This window comes from Lissotriton vulgaris, chromosome 1_1 (assembly GCF_964263255.1).
Source record: "Lissotriton vulgaris chromosome 1_1, aLisVul1.2, whole genome shotgun sequence".
Classification (NCBI taxonomy): domain Eukaryota; kingdom Metazoa; phylum Chordata; class Amphibia; order Caudata; family Salamandridae; genus Lissotriton; species Lissotriton vulgaris.
This window is the reverse complement of record NC_141685.1, coordinates 1,787,595,196-1,787,614,615: the sequence shown is the minus strand read 5'-3', so window position 1 is coordinate 1,787,614,615 and position 19,420 is coordinate 1,787,595,196.

Here is a 19,420-nt window from a genome sequence, read left to right as displayed (position 1 = left end):
CCTTTGATGGAAACATACTTGTCAATCAGGAGTGAAAGATTTAAGGCCTTTTCAATGGTCCCCAAGCCTTGGCGAAACCTGTACTGTAGGTCTGAGATGATTCTGCCGTCGTCTGCCCAATCTTGCAATAGTTCTAAAATGACTCAACCAGCCACCCTACCAAGGGAGTCTAAGAGAGAGATTGGGCGATAGCAGGTAACCGACCCCCGGTCCCCTTTTTTAAAAATGGGAACTAGCACGGACCTCGACCAAGATTCCAGTAGACCAACATTGCAAGTTGCATTCAGGACTTTAGTTAGAAGGGGGGTCCAGAGGTCCATTTGGGCTTTGAACAGGTCAATGGGAACACCATCTGGACCCGGTGCCTTCCCATTTTTACTAGCTTTCAGACCCTGTGCAATTTGCTTTGGTGTAAATTGTAGATCAATGGGGTAAGGGTTAACTGAGTCATTCGATTTTGGGTCCTGGGGATTTAGAGGCTCCGGACTGAGAGAAGAAATCTTAGAAAAATGAATTACCCATTACTTCTCCTCTATTGCTACCTCTAACTTTGGGAGGTTAGTATTATCAGTTAAAAACGGAGACTTGACCACTTGCCAGAAGGCAGCCGAGTTCTTATGAGTGCATTTTTCGTGCAATTGGTCCCATAGTTGATTTTTTAATACTTTTTTCCTTATTTTCAGTGCAGAGTTGTATAGCTTCCTTAAATTTATTACCTCTTGTGGGATCCAAACTGACTTCCTCAAAGCAGTTTTTAAGTTGGAATAGGCAGCCGTACAGTCATGATTAAACCAGCCCTTTTTCTGTATGGGCTTATATTTTAATTCAACCCACAAAGCCTCATTAATCGTTTTCATGATTATCTCAAAATTGGCAATGATTTCTAGGTCTGTTGCGTCTGAAGCAAGACAGTTTGTGAGGGAAGAGAAGGGCCTAACTACCACTAACTTTGTTATTTCTATAGGGTCTACTTTCCCCCATTTCAACGCGTAACCATTTAATCTGTTTAAAGCCAAGTTATTTTGTGCTAAGATGGAACTAAAGCCACTCGTTGGCTTCTGGGACAATGACATAGAGATACTAATTGGACTATGATCACTTAGTGCAAATGTCTGTGTGGTAAACACTGCATCTACGATCTTTTCTCCATTTGAGACTAAAATGTAGTCTATGACTGTTTGATGTCCCCTCCCATGAAATGTAGGGGCAGGTGACAAGTTTGCCTTCTTCAGGTTGTTTGCTAGAACTAAGTCTAGCTCAAACAATGTTTCATTGAGAAGGTTACCTAGGGTGGAATGCCTGAAATGTGTGATGGGATTTCCAAATTCATCTAGGATACCACAAATGTTGTTTCTACCAAAAAGGCATGGTCCCAGATTTAAATCCCCCCCCCCCCAGATAATTACCTCCTCCTTGGTTGCCTTTCTTTTGTAATTTAATAATACAGAGCGGATCAGGGATCCCACATTGAATGCCTCAACGTCAGATACATTTTTATAGAAATTAACTACGAGGAAGCTATCCCTATTGTTGAGACATAACCTAAGAATTTGAAAATGTGGATCTAGTTTTATGGGGACTACTTCGATTATATTGAGGAGATTTGCAACATAAATTGTTAAACCTCCTTTCGCTCTGCCTGAGGTGGATGGTTGGGCAGGTGAAAAATAGGTTTTTAAACCCTCCATATGTATCGCGTCACATGACCAGGTCTCCTGTTATTATTATTATTATTATTATTATTAAAAAAGATTTGGTACCGCGCACGTACACCAATTGGTTTCTTGGCGCTCTAGACCAGGTGGGAGAAGAACATTCAGGAACAGGCCGCTAGCCGTGCGCCAAACGGAACAGGTAGGTTTTCAAAGAATTGCGGAAGCAACGATAGTCAGTGGACAGACGGATGGCAAGAGGAAGGGAGTTCCAAGTAACAGGAGCAAGAAAAGAGAAACAGGCTCCCCCATGTTTCTTACGATTGAACCTGGGGGTGATCAGAAGGTTATGAGTTGAAGATCTAAGGTGACGGGAAGGGACATAGGCGTGCAAACAGGAAGAGATAAAGGCAGGGGCACAGGTAAACAAGGATTTAAAGATGGTGCAGGCCATTTTAAAAACACACCGCTGTACAACTGGGAGCCAGTGTAAAGTTTTCAGCAAAGGGGTGACGTGCTGATGTTTAGGTTGCTGAAAAATTAATCTGGCTGCCTGATTCTGGACCAGTTGGAGTCGGGAAAGATGGCAGGCAGGGACCCCCACGTATAGACAGTTGGCATAATCTAGACGTGAGGTAATGAGGGCAAGGATAACAAGAATAAGGGCCTCTTGGGATAGAAACCTGCGAATCTTCCCAATTCGGTGAAGATGAAAGAAACAAGCCGAAGTGACGGTGTTAATGTGTGGCCGCATTGAGAGGTCACTAGAGATGGTGACCCCCAAGCTCTTCACAGTGTTAACTGGACAGGGAGGGGAACCCAGAGCTGTAGGCCAAAAGTTGGGAGACCAGGGAGTAAGAGAGCCACCGGTCACCACCAGCTCCGTTTTGCTTGGGTTGAGCTTAAGTTGGCTAAGGTTCATCCACTCATAGATAAAGAGCATGGCATTTTGAAAATTAGAACAGGAAGAGGGAGAGGAATTGAGAGGAAAAATAAGCTGCAGATCATCTGCATAGTTGAAAGCAGTGAGTGAAAACTGCCGAAGAGAGACAAGAAGGGGCTGCATATAAAGATTAAACAGAAGCGGGGACAAAGCAGAACCCTGGGGAACACCACAAGAAAGAGAGGATAGAGGGGCAGAAAAAGAGGAAAGACGGACGGATTGAGAGCGGGAATGGAGAAAAGATATCACCCATGACAGGGCCAAGCCCGAAATGCCAGCATTTCTGACACGGTCGACCAAAATACCATGGTCGACCGTGTCGAAAGCGGCAGAGAGGTCTAACAGTACAAGGGCCTGTGCCAGATTCCTGTCAGCTCCCTGTTTCAGCGTGTCCATAACTGCCACCACAACTGCCTCAGTGGAATGAGCAGGTCTGAACCCAGCCTGACGATCGTCGAGGAAATGAGTTTCCTCGACGAAGGCACTGAGGCAGCGGGTGACATAAGTCTCTAAAACCTTTCCCAAATAAGGGAGAAGGGAGATGGGGCGATAGTTAGCCAGCGCAGTAGGGTCAAGACCCGGCTTTTTTAAAATGGGGACCACCACAGCGCTTTTGAAAACATTAGGGACAATGCCTGACAGAAGAGAATGGTTTAAGAGATCAAGAGGGGGGCCGGGGCAGGCCACGAAGGCAGCTCTTAGAATGGACGTGGGACAGCAATCATTGGGCGAGCCGGAGCTCACCGTCTGAAGTAGTGAAAGAAAGATATCCAGGGAAATAGGGGGAAATTTAGAGAAAGAGTGGGGATTCGAGATAGGGAGGACAGAATCATGGGACAGAGTAGTGGAGGGAATATTGTTTTAATAGCGGAAATTTTGTCAGAAAAAAAAGAGTTGAGAGAATTGCACAGGGCTTGTGAGGGTAGGGGCTGGGGGGTGACCTGGTCTGGTAGGGAGAGCTCAGCTACAATAGAAAAAATTTCTTTGGTCTTGGATGCCGAAGTCAAGACCTTGTGGGAAAAATAAGAAAGTTTGGCCGAGATGATCGATTGTTTATAGGTTTTTAATGGGTCAGAGTATGTGATTTTGAGTAGAGGGTCATAATTCCGCCGCCAGCGGCGCTCAGCCTGTCTAAGGCGAAGTTTGTCCGCCTTAAGAGTGGAAGTAAACCAGCGCTGAGCGTCGTGGGGGCGTTTAGACTTAACAGTTTTGATGGGGGCAACAACGTCACAGGCAGAGGACAGCCAATGATCAAGAGAGATTGCTTGGGAATTCAAATCAGAATAATCAGGGAGAGATGTTGAAGCAAGGATAGAGTGGAAATGAGGAATGTCGGCATGTTTCCAGTTTCGGACCTGAAGGTTATGGGGGATCGGGGGCGGGTAGACAAAAGTAGGTGCAAGGACAAGGAAATAAAAAAGTGATCGGACCAGGGGCAGGGATAAACCAAGGGAGAGGGAATGTCAAGGTTGTAGTGCTATAATGTCAAATTTAGGAATGAAATCCGTCCATTTGTCATTAGTCACTTTGGACCGTTGCCCTGCCACATTCCAGAATAGAGCTGTGATACAAGGTTTTTTCTCAACCCCTTTAAATCCCTCATTATCTAGTAACAGTCTGTTAATGGGTTTAGAAATTAAGGGGCATATTATCAAGGACAGGCGATACTATATCGCCGCTTTTATCGGCAAGAAACTGCCGATAAAGCAGCGATAATGGCCTTGATAATATGTTCTATGAATTCCAATCGAAGCCCATGTTAGATGTGAACACCTCTAACATGGGCTTCGATTGGAATTCATTGAGCATATTATCAAGGCCATTATCGCCGCTTTATTGGCAGTTTCTTGCCGATAAAAGCGGCGATATAGTATCGCCTGTCCTTGATAATATGCCCCTTAGTCCTGTTCAGAGATGGAAGCTGAGCAAGGATGATTCTGACCCGCAGACATGGCCACGGGTCAGTCGCTGTATCCTGCAAACAGATTTGTTTTGGGAACGGGACATATGGGATACAATTGGAAGATGATTCTATGGTCATAAAAGACACCTCTTGTAAGCTGCCAACAGCAACATTAGCTGTACTTCCAGAATCGAGTCAGTCGACTCCCTCCATGCCCGAAAAAACACATAGCGGTTGTAAACGGGGATAGGATGGTTAAATTGCTGTTGGGAAAAGAACCTAGAGCAGTCTTCCAGATTTTGAGATGGAGGCCTAAAACAATCATTCTGGTTTCGAAATGGGGGCCCGATGTGGTTGCTCTGAAATTAAAACAGGGGCCTAACGTTGGTTACAGGGGCCATTGATCCTCTAGGATAAAAGTTTGTCAAATCATGTGCATTGATTACATTGCTGCCATTTTGGGGAAACCAATTTACAATATGCCTAACTGCTCTGTCATCTCTAAAATGTATTATTATAATCTCTCCCTTTATATCCTTTATTCTTTGTCCCAACCAGGGAAGGCGCCTAACATGTAAAATTTTGGCATTTATGTTTGGTGGTAGTGGATGATTCTGTCTTAGCCAAAATATGACTTTATTTCTCAATTGGTAGTGAGCTTCTGTACTACCCTCCTCTAAAGGTGGCACTCCAGTGAGAACCACCACGTACTGAACTGCTTTTGGAGGCAATTCCACTATAAGCCTCTTAGATGGAATTACCCTCACAGCGTTTTCTTGACCATTCAGTTTTGGGGCATTTCGTGGGAGATTAGATTTTCCACCTACTTGAGCCTCCTTGTCTTTATTTTTGATATTTGACCCTGTTGTTTTAGGAGGGATTAATTTCGGAGGGATTAATTTTGGCGTTTTTTTTTTAGCCGAGTTAATAGTTTTTGTTTCTTTTTGGATTATGGTATTTGGGGCTAAAACAGAAGTTGGGGGCGCTGGTATGAACTTTAATAGGTCCTTAGTAGCCCCTTTAATTTCCCCGATAGCTTGTTTCAAATTTCCTAGTTGTTGGGCTATTCCTTTCAACCTCTCTGCTAATGGCAATATAAGTGATCTGATTAAGTGTTCCATATTTCCCATTGAATTAGTGGTAGATGAGTCTTTTATTGGGACATGTGGTGGAGTGACTACTACAGGTGTTAAGGGTGCGTTAGTTGAAGAACTTTTAGAGTTTCCCAAATTGGTATGGATAATGTTGTTTTTCTGTGGACCACTCCCCCTCTTTCTCCTTTTTTTCGGGGGCGGGCCTTGGGCTTGAGGGGTTTTGAGAGTTTTCTTTGTTTTTTTAATAGACTTTACTTTTGGTAACGGAGTATCCGACAGAACTTCTACCTCTGAGATCAAGTTAAGAGAAGAGGTTGAGAGATTTATAATCAGGTGACTAGTTTCAGCTAGTGAAGGGGATCTGTCCTGCAAAAGTAGTGGGATGCTGTCACTGAGAGACACCTCACAACCCTCCCTTTCTCAATTTGAGGTTGGAACGGGTGAGATAGCTAGCTGCAACATGCCCAAAGATGAACGCTTGTTCTTAATGAGTTCCACTGAGCGGCGTCTCTCGGCCCGCCGCTCGGCAAGCACAGTTTCGCTGTCAGTTTCTGTGGTAACCCTGAAGATGTAATTATCGAGTATACCTCGATTGGTTCCTCCGGACAATAGAGACTTGTCTTAGGGAAGAGACGACATCATAACATTCACTAGTCGCTGTGGGGGACCTAGTTTAGGCACATTAAAACTCTAAAGGTGGTCTCAAACCAATCACTAAGAAGGCATTTATAACGAAAGACCAAGTAGAGTACTTTAAATGAGTCTGCTTACTCGAAAGTTATGATAGGAGTCCTTGTTGTGTGGTGGACGTCGATGTAAAGAGAAAGGGGGGGACCCAGCCCGGCCTTCTTTGGCCTCTGAGGGCCACAGAGGGCCCGCCCTTTGCCTGGGCTTCGCCCGGCGTCCCGCGAGGCGGGGTTTACACATTTTTAAAGCGCCTCCTGGAATCGTTAGGTGATACGTGGGGCAGAAAGGGCTGCTGGGATATGTAGTCCCCAGTCCGCTCTCCACTCGGCGGCCGCGCTAGCGTGGTGGAAAAGCTAGCGAGGCAGCGGGAGGCTGACTAACCTGCATGCAGACATAGGACGCCACCCGAGAGATCGTTTCAAAGACGACTGTGTTACGCTGTTTTAATTGAGTGCTTCTCGAGATTTGGCCAACTGATGTGGCCTTATTATTCCACACTAAAGATTCTATTTGATACAGTGCTCCACATTTATTTTCCGTTCATTGCCATCTAATCACAGCGCATTTCAGAAATTTCAGGGAGTAATTTCAGCAATGAAATATTCTGTCCTGATGATGGTCTACATGACGACTGCCCTTTAGACCGAAACGTCGACACTTCCATCATCTCCAGTAACGTTGCTTTGGCACAAACACACGAACATTCCTTATTAATTAAATTTGGTTGTCTGTCAAATCCACCAGGAGTTGATGTTTTCAGTTGTGAACTGTAGAGAAATTATTGTTTACCTCTGTTCATAACTATCGCTTTAATTCACTTTCTGTATTTGTCTCCCCAACCTTATGTTCCATGAGTAAATATAAATTTTTCTGAATATATTTCTTTTCTCTGTGTGATCTACTTTTAACCTTCCACTGATTTATTTCAATTGTGCACTAAGTTTGATATCTGTGGATTCCTCTGAGTGTGTTACATTTGTACAACTCACAACTAAGACTGACTACCTTCCTAATTAAGTCCCTTGCAGCAGAGTCCAGGCAGCGATCCCTCTAGCAGTCCGTAGCAGGTCAGCAAAGCAAAGGTTCCCCACTCAGCAGGGGTTTACACGTTTTTAAAGCGCCTCATGGAGCGGTTAGGTGATGCGTGAGGCCGCAAGGGCTGCTGGGATATGTAGTCTCCACACCGCTCTCCACTTGGCGGCCACTCTAGCGTGGTTGAAAAGCTAGTGAGGCAGCGGGAGGCAGACTGGAGGCTCCAGCGGCAGGACAGCGTTCGAGAAAGGGTGCGCTTGCAGCGCTTGCAGCGAGTACAGGCAGCGATCCCTCTAGCAGTCCGTAACAGGTCAGCAAAGCAAAGGTTCCCCACTCAGCAGGGGTTTACACATTTTTAAAGCGTCTCCTGGCGCGGTTAGGTGATGCGTGGGGCCGCAAGGGCTGCTGGGATATGTAGTCCCCAGCCCGCTCTCCACTTGGCGGCCGCGCTAGCGTGGTGGAAAAGCTAGCGAGGCAGCGGGAGGCAGACTGGAGGCTCCAGCGGCAGGACAGCGTTCGAGAAAGGGTGCGCTTGCAGCAGAGTACAGGCAGCGATCCCTCTAGCAGTCCGCAACAGGTCAGCAAAGCAAATCTTCCCCGTCGTGAAGTTCTATGGAGCCTGGAGATGAAGATGCTGCAGGCGGCCAGGAGAGAAGAGTCCGGGTGGATCCAAGGGTGGATCGAAGATGTAGAGTACATGAAAGCAGGGGGGACAATGTTCAGGTCACTAGCCAGTGACCAGCAAGGAACCAGGAAGGAACCAGGCGATGTTGGGTTGCAATCAGGTGATGTCAAGGTGTTTGTCTCTGCTGTCACGTGGACTAGGAAGGATCGAGGATGACCAGCTGGTGAACACGAGCTGTCCCACAAAGGTTCTTGCTGTCGGCGGTGTCGGTGCTCGATTCGGAGTCACCAAGCCTTGGCAAAGGCCACCTATGCATGATTCGAAGATGTCTTCTTGATCGGACCGGGAAGGTCAGATCGATGGCTCCTTGTCAGGAGAGCTGGGGCCAGTCTGGAGCAACCAGAACAGCAGTGTAGTTTTGGCTTTTCGTCGTCACAGAGGCCACTAGCTAGCGGGCAAGCGACCGGGCAACGCGTCGAGCAGGAAAAGTGCAAATGGGCCCCACGCAGCACTCGGAGAGTGTGGAGAGGTGATCTTTGGAGCAAAGGCTGCTCGGGGCTGGGGCTTCTCAAACCGTAAAGAACAGCATCGAGGGAACCTCGGGAGCTGTACAGGAAGCTCTTCGTTGACTTTTCAAGATGGCAGGTCCCACGTCTCTAGTCGCCTCCACAGGTCTAAGCTTTGCTAGGACTGCGGATCGGGCTGTTGGAAGTCTGGGAGTCCAGGTCTTGTTGGTCTCCGTTGTTTGAGCTCCGGCTGGAGCAATGGCAAATAAAGTCTTGTCGCACTGATGGTGCCTGCTTGCACATGGTGACCACTCCTTGACCACAAGGGAGATTCTTCAGTCTTCTACATTGAGTATGATGTCGTAGGGTCCAGAGTTTCATTTCAAAGTTTCAGTCAGGATGATCTAAATTGCATTGGCACAGCTCCTACCTTTATTCCAAATCAAGGGGCTGGATCACCTGCTAGGTCCCTCCTTTGGGTGGGACTGAGGAAGGGGGTGGTTATACCCCTTTCCCATTGTCCAGTTTCGCGCCAGAGCTGGGGCTGGAGTGCCCCAGCACCGGTTTGAACTGGGCTATGCATGGGACGCCTTATGCACCCCAGGCAGTGTCTAGTTTCATTCAACCCTCCCTGCTACAATCCACTATCTCCTGTCTGGGCTGGTGTAACACCTCCCTGTGACAGGATACCATTTGTCCAGGCCTCCCCTGCCGGAATTTCGGTCAGCAGCAGGAGGCCAGACTTTTGTCTGTGGCAGCAGCATCCATGTTGTGATGCTGGGGCTCTGGTTAGATTTAATCGCATCTAAGCAAAGTAACATGTCTTCTCCCCCTAGAAGTGTGGAAGGCTACCCCCGTCGCCAGAACTGGTGAGGGGGTAGTATTCCAAAGCGTATGACACCTTACACGACATGTTTTGATAAAGCCAAACCAAAGTTAGCAAGTAACCGCGAGGATTATAATGCACTTAAGAGTATATGGTATGGCAATATCCCGGAACAGCTAAGGGAGTTGGTCCCGAAAGCTGCAGACAGGCTCAGCTCATGCTGGAGCATCATCTCACATAAAACCAAGCCTCCAGGATTGATAAGGCCTGCCATAGGAGTGACTTATAGGTGCATATGTGTCCAGATATAGGTCCAGATATAGGTGTAGATTCAGGTTTACTATATCTAAGCAAGGGGTGATTACACCACCTTGCCCCAGCTGAGTGATCAGCCAGTTGTGTCAGTTTGGATAGCCAGCCAGGGGTGGCAAAAGATATGTTTCAGCCCCTGGTAGGCCTTATTTATTTATTTATTTATAGCATTTATACAGCGCTCTGTAACCCTACGGGCATCCTGGCGCTAAGGTACGTAGCTGAAACTTTGTGGGGACAGGAGCATGAACGAGCTGCTGAGCCGGGAAGAGTTATTTGTTGCGGAGGGTTTTGGGAGGGAGGGTTTTGGGAGGTGCCTTGGATGCACCTATGCCCTGGGTACCTATAGTACACTGTACAGGGGCTGATAAGGTGACCCAGTGTCCAATTTGTTATGTACCTAAAGTACATGGATATGAATTTAGAGAGAGAACAGCAGGCTGTGGGTCTGATTAGCATGCCCACAGCCACATTAAGTCGAAAACCAGTGAGGCAAAAAGCAAAAATTGGGGTGACCATTGGAAAGCAGACCCTACCCTCCTACATATCCCCCCCAAAAATAAACGCAGGGACATTAAACTTAACCTTGACCAGATAAGTCTTCATGTTCTAAGTGGAAATACCTGGAGAGACCATCTGCATTACCATGGTCAGTCCCTGGTCTGTGTTCCACTCTAAAGTCCATCCCCTGTAGGGAAATGGACCACCTGAGCAGTTTGGGATTTTCACTAGCCCTGGGCGTAGTGTGCGGAGTGGGGCTACGCGGAGCTACGCGAAGTGGGCACAAAACTACGCCCACCCGCGCACTCCGCGTAGCCCCACTACGCGCCGCCCGCCTCCCTCCCGCCCTCCCTAAATACTGCAATAAATGGGTAAAAAGCTTTTAAAAACACTTACCTTGTCCGCCGCGTCCCCGGGGCTCCCTCGGCGCGAATCCAGGGATGGCAAGAGGGAGCCCCGGGGACGCGGCGGACAAGGTAAGTGTTTTAAAAGCTTTTTAGCTGTTTATTGAAGTATTTAGGGAGGGCAGGAGGGAGGCGGGTGGCGGCCGGCTACGCATCGTCTGCGGAGCGTGCGTAGTGCCGCCTGGCTACGCCCGCTACGCAAAATGTGGAGTAGACGGCACTACTCACACTCCGTGCACGGAGCGTAGCTGGCCGCCCACCCCTAATTTTCACCGTTCATCTGATTTAGCCACTAGAGGGGCTTATGGTCTGTCTGAATTCTGAAGTGAGTGCCAAACAAGTATGGTCTCAACTTCTTCAGGGCCCAAACCACAGCAAAGGCCTCTCTCTCAATGGCTGACCAACGTTTCTCTCTAGGGGTTAGCCTTCTGCTAATGAAAGCAATGGGCTGGTCTTGACTATCTACATTAAATTCTGAAAGCACAGCTCCCACCCCCAACTCAGAAGCACCCGTTTGGACAATGAACTCTTTGGAGTAGTCAGGACTCTTTAGGATAGGTGCAGAGCACATGGCCTTCTTCAGGTCATCAAATGTCTTTTGACAGCTTTCTGTCCACTGAACCTTCTTTGGCATCTTCCTGGATGTCAGATCATTAATGGACCCATAAGTCTTTACAAATTTCCTCTAGTACCCAGTCAGGCCCAAGAAAGCTCTGACCTGTGTCTGGGTGGTTGGAGGAGCCCAGTCCTGTATGGTCTGGATCTTACTCTCCAGTGGTTGAACCTGACCCCCACCTACCAGGTGGCCCAGGTACACAACCTTGCTCTGCCCTATCTGGCACTTGGTAGCCTTGATAGTGAGGCTTGCCTTTCGCAGGGCCTCCAGAACTGTCTTCAGGTAGATCAGGTGATCCTGCCAGGTCGAGCTGAAGACAGCAATATCATCTAGATATGCTGCACAAAAGTCATCCAACCCAGTAAGGACTTGATTCACCAACCTTTGGAAAGTGGCAGGTGCATTCTTCAAACCAAAGGGCATTACCACAAACTGATAATGTCCACCAGCGGTTGAGAATGCTGTTTTGGCTTTTGACTCCTCAGCTAACCTGATTTGCCAATAGCCAGCTGTCAGATCAAATGTGCTCAGAAATTTGGCAGAAGCCAATTTATCTATGAGTTCATCTGCCCTAGGAATAGGATGAACATCTGTCCTAGTGACAGCATTGAGACCTCTATAGTCTACACAGAACCTCTTTTCTCTCTTTCCATCTTTGGTATGAGGTTTTGGCACAAGGACTACTGGGCTGGCCCAGGGGCTCTCTGATGGCTCAATTACTCCAAGTTCAAACATTTTCTGCGCCTCAGCCTTTATACAATCCCTGACATGGTCAGGCTGGCTGTAGATTTTACTATTCACAGGCAGACTGTCACCAGTGTCCACCTCATGGGTGCACCAGTTAGTTTGACTGGGTGTGAGTGTAAACATGTTTCTGAAAGACTGTAGAACTTGTCTGCAGTCTTGTTGCTGCTGGTCAGTGAGGCTACCATCTAAGGCCACACCATCAACTGAACCATCATAGGGTTATGGGATAACAAGTCTGGGAGAGGTCACTCTCTTCCTCTTGCCCCCCATCTCTAGCCATGAGCAAGCCCATGTCTGCCCTGTCAACAAACGCTTTCAATCTGTTTACATGGAACACCCCGTGGGGGCTCCTAGGGGTGCCAAGGTTCACTAAGTAGGTGACCTCTCCCTTTTTCTCAATGATGGTGTGGGGTCCAGACCATTTGTCTTGGAGAGCTGCTGGGGCCACTGGCTCCAACACCCACACCTTCTGTCCTAGCTGGTACTCAGTCAGCACTGCCTTTTGGTCATGCCAAGCTTTTTTGAGTTCTTGGCTAGCCTCAAGGTTTTTGCATGCTTTCTCCGTGTATTCAGCCATCCTGGAGCGGAGACCAAGTACATAATCCACTATGTCAAGTTTAGGCTTTTTGAGAGGTAACTCCCATCCTTCCTTCACAAGACACAAGGGACCCCTTACAGGATGCCCAAACAAAAGTTTAAAAGGGCTGTAGCCAACCCCCTTTTGTGGGACCTCTCTGTAAGCAAAGAGAAGGCAGGGTAAACGGATGTCCCATCTTCGCCTAAGCTTTTCAGGTAACCCTTTTATCATCCCTTTTAGGGTCTTGTTGAATCTTTCAACAAGCCCATTGCACTGTGGATAGTAGGGTGTAGTGAATTTGTAGTTAACACCACACTCCTTCCACATTGCTTTTAGATATCCAGACATGAAGTTGGTACCTCTGCCTGAAAGAACCTCCTTTGGAAAGCCCACTCTGGAGAAAACTCCAAGTAGGGCCGTTGCCACAACAGGAGCTGTTGTGGTCCTCAGGGGAATTGCCTCTGGATACCTGGTGGCATAATCCACTACCACCAGTATAAATCTGTGCCCAGATGCTGTTTGGGGGTCCATTGGTCCAACAATGTCAATCCCCACTCTTTCAAAGGGTACCCCCACCACGGGTAGTGGTATGAGGGGGGCCTTTGTGGTGCCACCTGATTTGCCACTGGCTTGGCAGGTGACACAGGAGCGACAAAACTCCTTGGTATCTTTTGACATGTGAGGCCAGTGAAAGTGAGGGACAAACCTGTCCCAAGTCTTGTTCTGGCCTAAGTGTCCTGCTAAAGGAATATCATGTGCCAAGGTTAGAAGGAAGCCCCTAAAATGTAGAGGTATAACGAACCTCCTGGCAGCACCAGGCTTGGGGTCTCTAGCCTCTGAATAAAGGAGCCCATCATCCCAATACACTCTATGGGTACCTTGAGCATTCCCAGCAGCCTCAGCAGCAGCCTGCTGTCTGAGGGGTTCAAGAGAAGGGCAAGTTAATTGAGCCTGACCCAGATCTGCCCTTGAGGGTCCCTCCCCCTGTCCACAGAAACTGAACCTGATCAGGTTCAAATTCTTCAGGCACAGTCTCCTCTTGGATCACAGAATCAGCCTCCTGTGAGGTTTGATCCTCAACCTGGGGCAAGTGGGAAGCACTGCCTTAACCCTCTTGCTCTTCCTCTTGGGTTGTGCTTGGTCTATGGTTTTAAGATCCAGCACAGGTTCAGGTAAGCACTTTTTGGCCTGTGACCTGGTCACAGCAAGGACATGTGCTGAAATACCTAGCATCTCTGCGTGAGTCCTGTACTCCACTTCTGACCACAGTGAATCCTCTAGATCATTGCCCAAAATACAGTCAACTGGGAGGTCTGCACTTACCACATCTCTCTTGAGGCCATTTACCCCTGCCCAGGAGAAGTTAACAACTGCCACACTATGGGGAATAGTGACATTGCTAGCATTGGTCACCAGGTAATTATCACCCAGTATAAATTGTCCAGGGTCCACAAAGTTAGTTGTCACCATTGTGACACTGGCACATGTGTCCCTGTAGGCCTGAGCCACTTTACCATTAATCAAAGGTGTCTGCCTGTACTTGCCCAGAGTACTGGGACTCATAGCCAGGGACATGTCCATGTCCCCCTCACAGATCAAGACTGCCTGAGTAGGAACTCTGTCTAGGCCAGGCTCCATCTCAGTACCCATGGTTAAACCCACTATAGCTTTAGTTTGGGGACCACCACTGCTGACTGTACTAGGGGGTGCAGTTGCCTTAGGGGCTGCAGTGGCAGGGGCTCCACCTTTCTTAGTGCACTTACTAAACCAGTGAGAAACTGACTTACACTAATTACACCAAGATTTCTTTGAGCCATCATTCTTCTTCTTTTTTCCATTTTGGGACCCCCTCTATTTATTACTATTTTGGGGGCCTGAAGAAGACTTCTGGTCTTTTTGTTTCTGAATGCCACCCTTCTGGTCTGCTTTCTTCTGATCACCTCCTTGGTTCTGGGGTTTCTGCTTAACCCTGGTTCTGACCCATTTGTCTGCCTTCTGTCCCAATTCTTGGGGAGAGGTCAGATCTGAGTCAATAAGGTGCTGCTGCAACAACTGGTTCTAGCAATTATTAAGGATCTGTTCTCTCATTATTAGATAGTACAATCCTGTAAACTCTGTAACTTTACTTCCCAGCAACCAACCTTCCAGAGCCTTAGTGGCACAATTAAGCATGGGCGAATTTTGCGAATTCGCAGTTCGTGAATTTGCGTATTCACGAATTCGCAATCTGCAAAATCCACGAACTCTCGCAAATTTGCGAATTTTTTATTTTTTTTGTGTTCGCAAGGGTTTCTGCCAGTTTGCAAGGGTTTTGTACCAGTTCGCAATTGCAAACTTACTTGTCGGCTCGCAACGGTCGTGACTATGTTGTTTCTACATCTGGTTCATCATCACAAGTTCACAGCACCCTCTGTTTCACCACTGCCACCCTCTGGTTCACCCATGCCACCCACTAGTACATACTTGCCACCCTCTGGTTCATCACTGTAGATTATGGGGGGAAAAGCAAGCACACCTGCCGTGCTTCAACTGACATGAATTAATTTGGGGTTGATTAATGTGCCAATGAATTTAAACTTCCAGTCTGGCACCTGCTTCCGTATCTGTAATTTGTTTTCTGTTGCAGTGCAAATTTTTTTTCACAGGACCTTTGTGGCCTACTTGTAGCTATTCTATGAGCCTGCTGTGAGGGTCAGAGCAGGGTCATAGAATAGATGCAAGTAGGCAACTGAACTCTGGAGGGGCCCCTCAGGAAGCACTACAGGGAATGGTTACTAATGATGAGTTTGAACTTTTGCACCTGCTTAGTGCTTTCAGTTTTGCAAAACTCGCTTTTCTGCAATTTCGCGGGATTCGCGGGGCGCGAATTTGCGCGAGATCGAGTTCGGAAGCCGCGAATTTGTGCAAATATGCAATTTGTTTTTCTGCGGCGTGTTAGTTTGCAAGGTTTTGTGCGTTTTAGCAGGCGCGGCTATCTTGTTTGCATGACGTATTTCCGTTTCCGGGCGCGATGAGTAATCTCGCAAAGTGTGCGGCTTGCTAGTACAAGTTCACGTGTGATCGCGAGGGAAATCTCGCGCGAACTTACCCACGCGGTCGTGAACGGGCACGGCCATCTTGTTCCTCATTCATTGCTATGGTTCTGGGCATGCTTTCTGTTCCTCTCTGAATCTCTGCCATCCTTTGCTTGTTTGAAGTTTTTTTTATCTATTTTACTTATTATCTATCCCTCTATTTTTCTAGCTCTATATTTTTGTGTTTTCTGCTACTTTTGGATAATTTTAAACTACTTTTTTAAACTCTTTTCTTTTCTTCTTCCCTATTCTATTTCTTCTTAAATATTTAACTTCCTTTCTGCCCAGACCATGGTAAAGGGAGCCGGGAAGCATCCTGAGAAGAGGAAGGGTCCCGCACCCCGTGCCCGGCTCCCGTGCGGGCGTTTGAGGGGGGAGCAGGTCACAGCCCGAGAGATCTTCAGCGCGGATGAGGTGGCCGCACTAGTTTTTTATGTTCAGAGCCGCCTCCCCAGGACCATCATGGCAGGCGGAAAGATCGCTAGCGGGTACAGGATCCGGGAGCGCCGGAAGCGGTGGGAGAAGGTGTGCCGGGCCATGTATCAACACTCTCGGTTCCGGCGCACCTACAACCAGGCCACCGACCGTTGGACGGATCTCCTGGACCGGGAACGCGACTTGATTGACATGCTCGGCCTTGAGATCCCCGGGCTTGTTGAGTAGTAGTAGCTATTTCTTCACTACTCTGTTTTCTCCTGCTCTGTGTGTTATTATATTGCAAATTTTTGTTTTTTACCAAGAGCAATAATGCTGCTGATTACATTGTAGGTAAATTATATTTCAAAATCTTCTGTGCATTTCAGGTGCACTGCTCTCCCTCTCACTAGCGTTGCTACGATTCTTATTTGTTTTCGATTTTGTGCTCATTTCATTGGCCTGAGAAATTATGTGTGAGTGTAGTTTAAAGAACTGCATAATGCTAGACACTAAGGGTCAGATTTTTAATTACCGGCGCATCCCTGCAAAGTAGCAGGGATGCGCCAGTAATTGTGCGCCACGCCACCACCACCCGTGGTGCGCCGTATTTACAATGCGGCGCACCATGGGCCCAAAACTTCACCGAAGCGTTACGCATCTGTGCCGCAACGGCGGCGCATTGCTGGAGTTGCGTCACAACGATGGCGCAGCCCCAGCAATGCTCTGGGGTGCCCTATCTCCCCAATGCTGCATCAAGCCGTACGTCTGCTTGAAGCAGGCGCAGGGTTTGAGTCACGCATCATTGTCCTAAAAGTGACTGATTGAAATCTTGTAGATTTCCCTCAGCCACTTTTAGGATGCGTTCCTGCGCAGGAACGCCCTCCCTTGCGCCGGAACGCCCCCTGATGGCGCAGGGCTTTACAACGTGATGCATCTCCCATATGCGTCACGTTGTTAATATATGCCGCACCATGGCACCTCTTTTGTTCTGCTGCTGCGTCACAAACGTCACGCAACAATGGAGCAAAAGAGCCGCAAGGGGCTTCTAAATCTGCCCCTACAGACTCAAGTCCAGTCCTTCCTTTGTACACCTGGCAATAAGAAGAAATAGTGGTGGTGGATTGATAGTTTGAGTATTTTAATGACTTGTTAATGTAGTAGGAAACTTTTTAGTGTTGTCGCTGATCTGCAATCACGATGGACTTTGTCTGTCACTTCGCGTGCTGCGAACTGCTGCCTGCCAGTCCTAGGCGAACCTTTTTAGTAGTTTGTTTAGTGAGTTACATAACTTTCCAAGTCGACGGTCCGCAAATCAAGCAATACTTATATCATAGTAGACCACATGAGATAGGTCAATATATCCTGTGTAATAGTTGTCTATTTGCTATTTCACCAAAATATTTTGTTATTGTTCTTTTAAAATGTTTGATTTGACAAATATCATCCATGTTTTCTGGTCTTTCTTTCTTTCATGTTGTACATCAGCTCCCCCCAGGGGCGAGAGGGCATTGGAGGAGGCTGCTGCTGCTGTTGAACAAGGCCAGGATCAGTCAGGCGAGGGCTCCTTTGGTGGCCCCGGTAAGTTTTAATTTTAATATAGAGTACCTATTTTTTCCTAGCGTTCCTCATTCGATTTTTTCTAAATCGTCTTTGATCTTCTTGTAGACTGTATCTAAATTCTTATCCTGCCTTGACTATGACTCCCTGTGGTATTACTAGATTATTCTTATTAGTCTGTCTGTGTAGCTAACTAAGATTGCACATTTAGCATAAGGTGCAAAACGAAACTCCTATTCTAGTCAGCAATAGCTCTATGCACTGAGTGCAGTCCTCTGGGATTGTCCATAATGTATTTTCAAGTCTTCTAAATGTTTATGCTTTGACAATTACCAACAATAAAAAGGTGAATGACCACCAAGAAAGAATAAGATACTACTTTACTTTTGGTTTGGATAGGAGGACAATCCATACTACTACTGTTGCAGGGACAGATCTGCACAAACAGAACTATGCACACTAAATAGTGCATTGTTTATCAATTATAATAGGCGCAGGTAGGCTTTCCACATACCTGAGTGATATCAGACTTTGAAGAACCCCCAATCTCCTTACTGACTAGATAGTTTGGCAGAGTCATTTAGCTCCCAAATTCATTGATGATTGATCCCCAATGATGATTATCCAACCAGGACAAGAGTACGGAGTCAGAGTCCAGAAGTGTCAGAGGCACGGACTCATGCTTGGAAATTGCAAAACCTTTTGCTCATTCACTCATGACCAAAAACCACAGCGTCTATTTAAGTTTTAAAGCTTGATTAAAAGTAAAAATATTTATTAAAATCAAGCTTGTCATAAAACATAAACGGTTGATTAAAAATGGAAAAGTGCTTATAGTGATTTATTTCACACATTTATTGTGGGCGAGCCGAGCCCTCACCTGGTTTGAACTTTCATTTTTCTTTTTGGTGCTGAATCATTGGCCCCGTCATCCTAGTTATGATGATTTGTTCCTAGAAGTGAAGCTTCTGTCTGTTATGAGAAAAATGGTGCGTGTTAAAAAGCAAGCATTCATCAGTTGTGCCAAAAAGTGCAGCAAGACAACACCCTTCCCTGGAAAAAGGGACATTTTTACTTTAGAGTAGACAGTCACAAATTATTAGATCCGTTTCTGTATTCACATTTCTTCATTCCTAGATAAAATACTAGTGAGTGGTGTATGTCTATGACATCTAACATTCTTAGATGTACTTTGTAGGTGGAACATCTGGCGCTGGGCCCAGCACGGATGTGGAGGAGGAAAGCTCTGGGGAGGAGGCGGAGCAAGTGCAAGACCAAACTGCTTTGCGGGTTGCCACGGTAGTGGCAGGCAGTGGTAAGCTCTTATATTCCTTACTTATTGAGATTGCAGACTGCATAGTGTGCTCCCCGTGAGAAAACGTAAGGTTTGTCCAGATGAGAGACATGAAGAAGAATGATTGACATATAGTTTGAATGGATGGATGCCTGGACCATGGTACTATCTGACTCTTAGATAGCATATGTGTATCTAGAGAGAGTAGACGGTCACTGGATGAACTAAGTGTTACTTTGAAGAGCATGTAACACCGCACCCACACGTCCGACCCAGTGTAGGAAAGGCAAGGAAAAGAAGTTGTAATTTTGTCTGAATACTACCATGAATAGTAGCAGTAGTTTGTATTGCAAGCACAGAATATATCCGGCTATTACGATGGCCACTCCCTACCACCGTTAATAAGTTTAGTAGAACTCGGTCATTCATGTGTGGATGTATCACTGTTCACTCAATAAAAAGAAAAGCACCTAAAGTCATCCCATATGTAAGCAAATACATACCGTGTGCAGTGATAGATAATCAGATTATTTATCTTCTTTGTTTTCCTTTTCTAGTATTCATTGGCACTGTAGGGTGAAAGTTAAATTAATTAAGCAGTAGCCCTTGTAACAGAGTATTCTCAGTGCCACCCATAATAGAAAAGTAGGGCA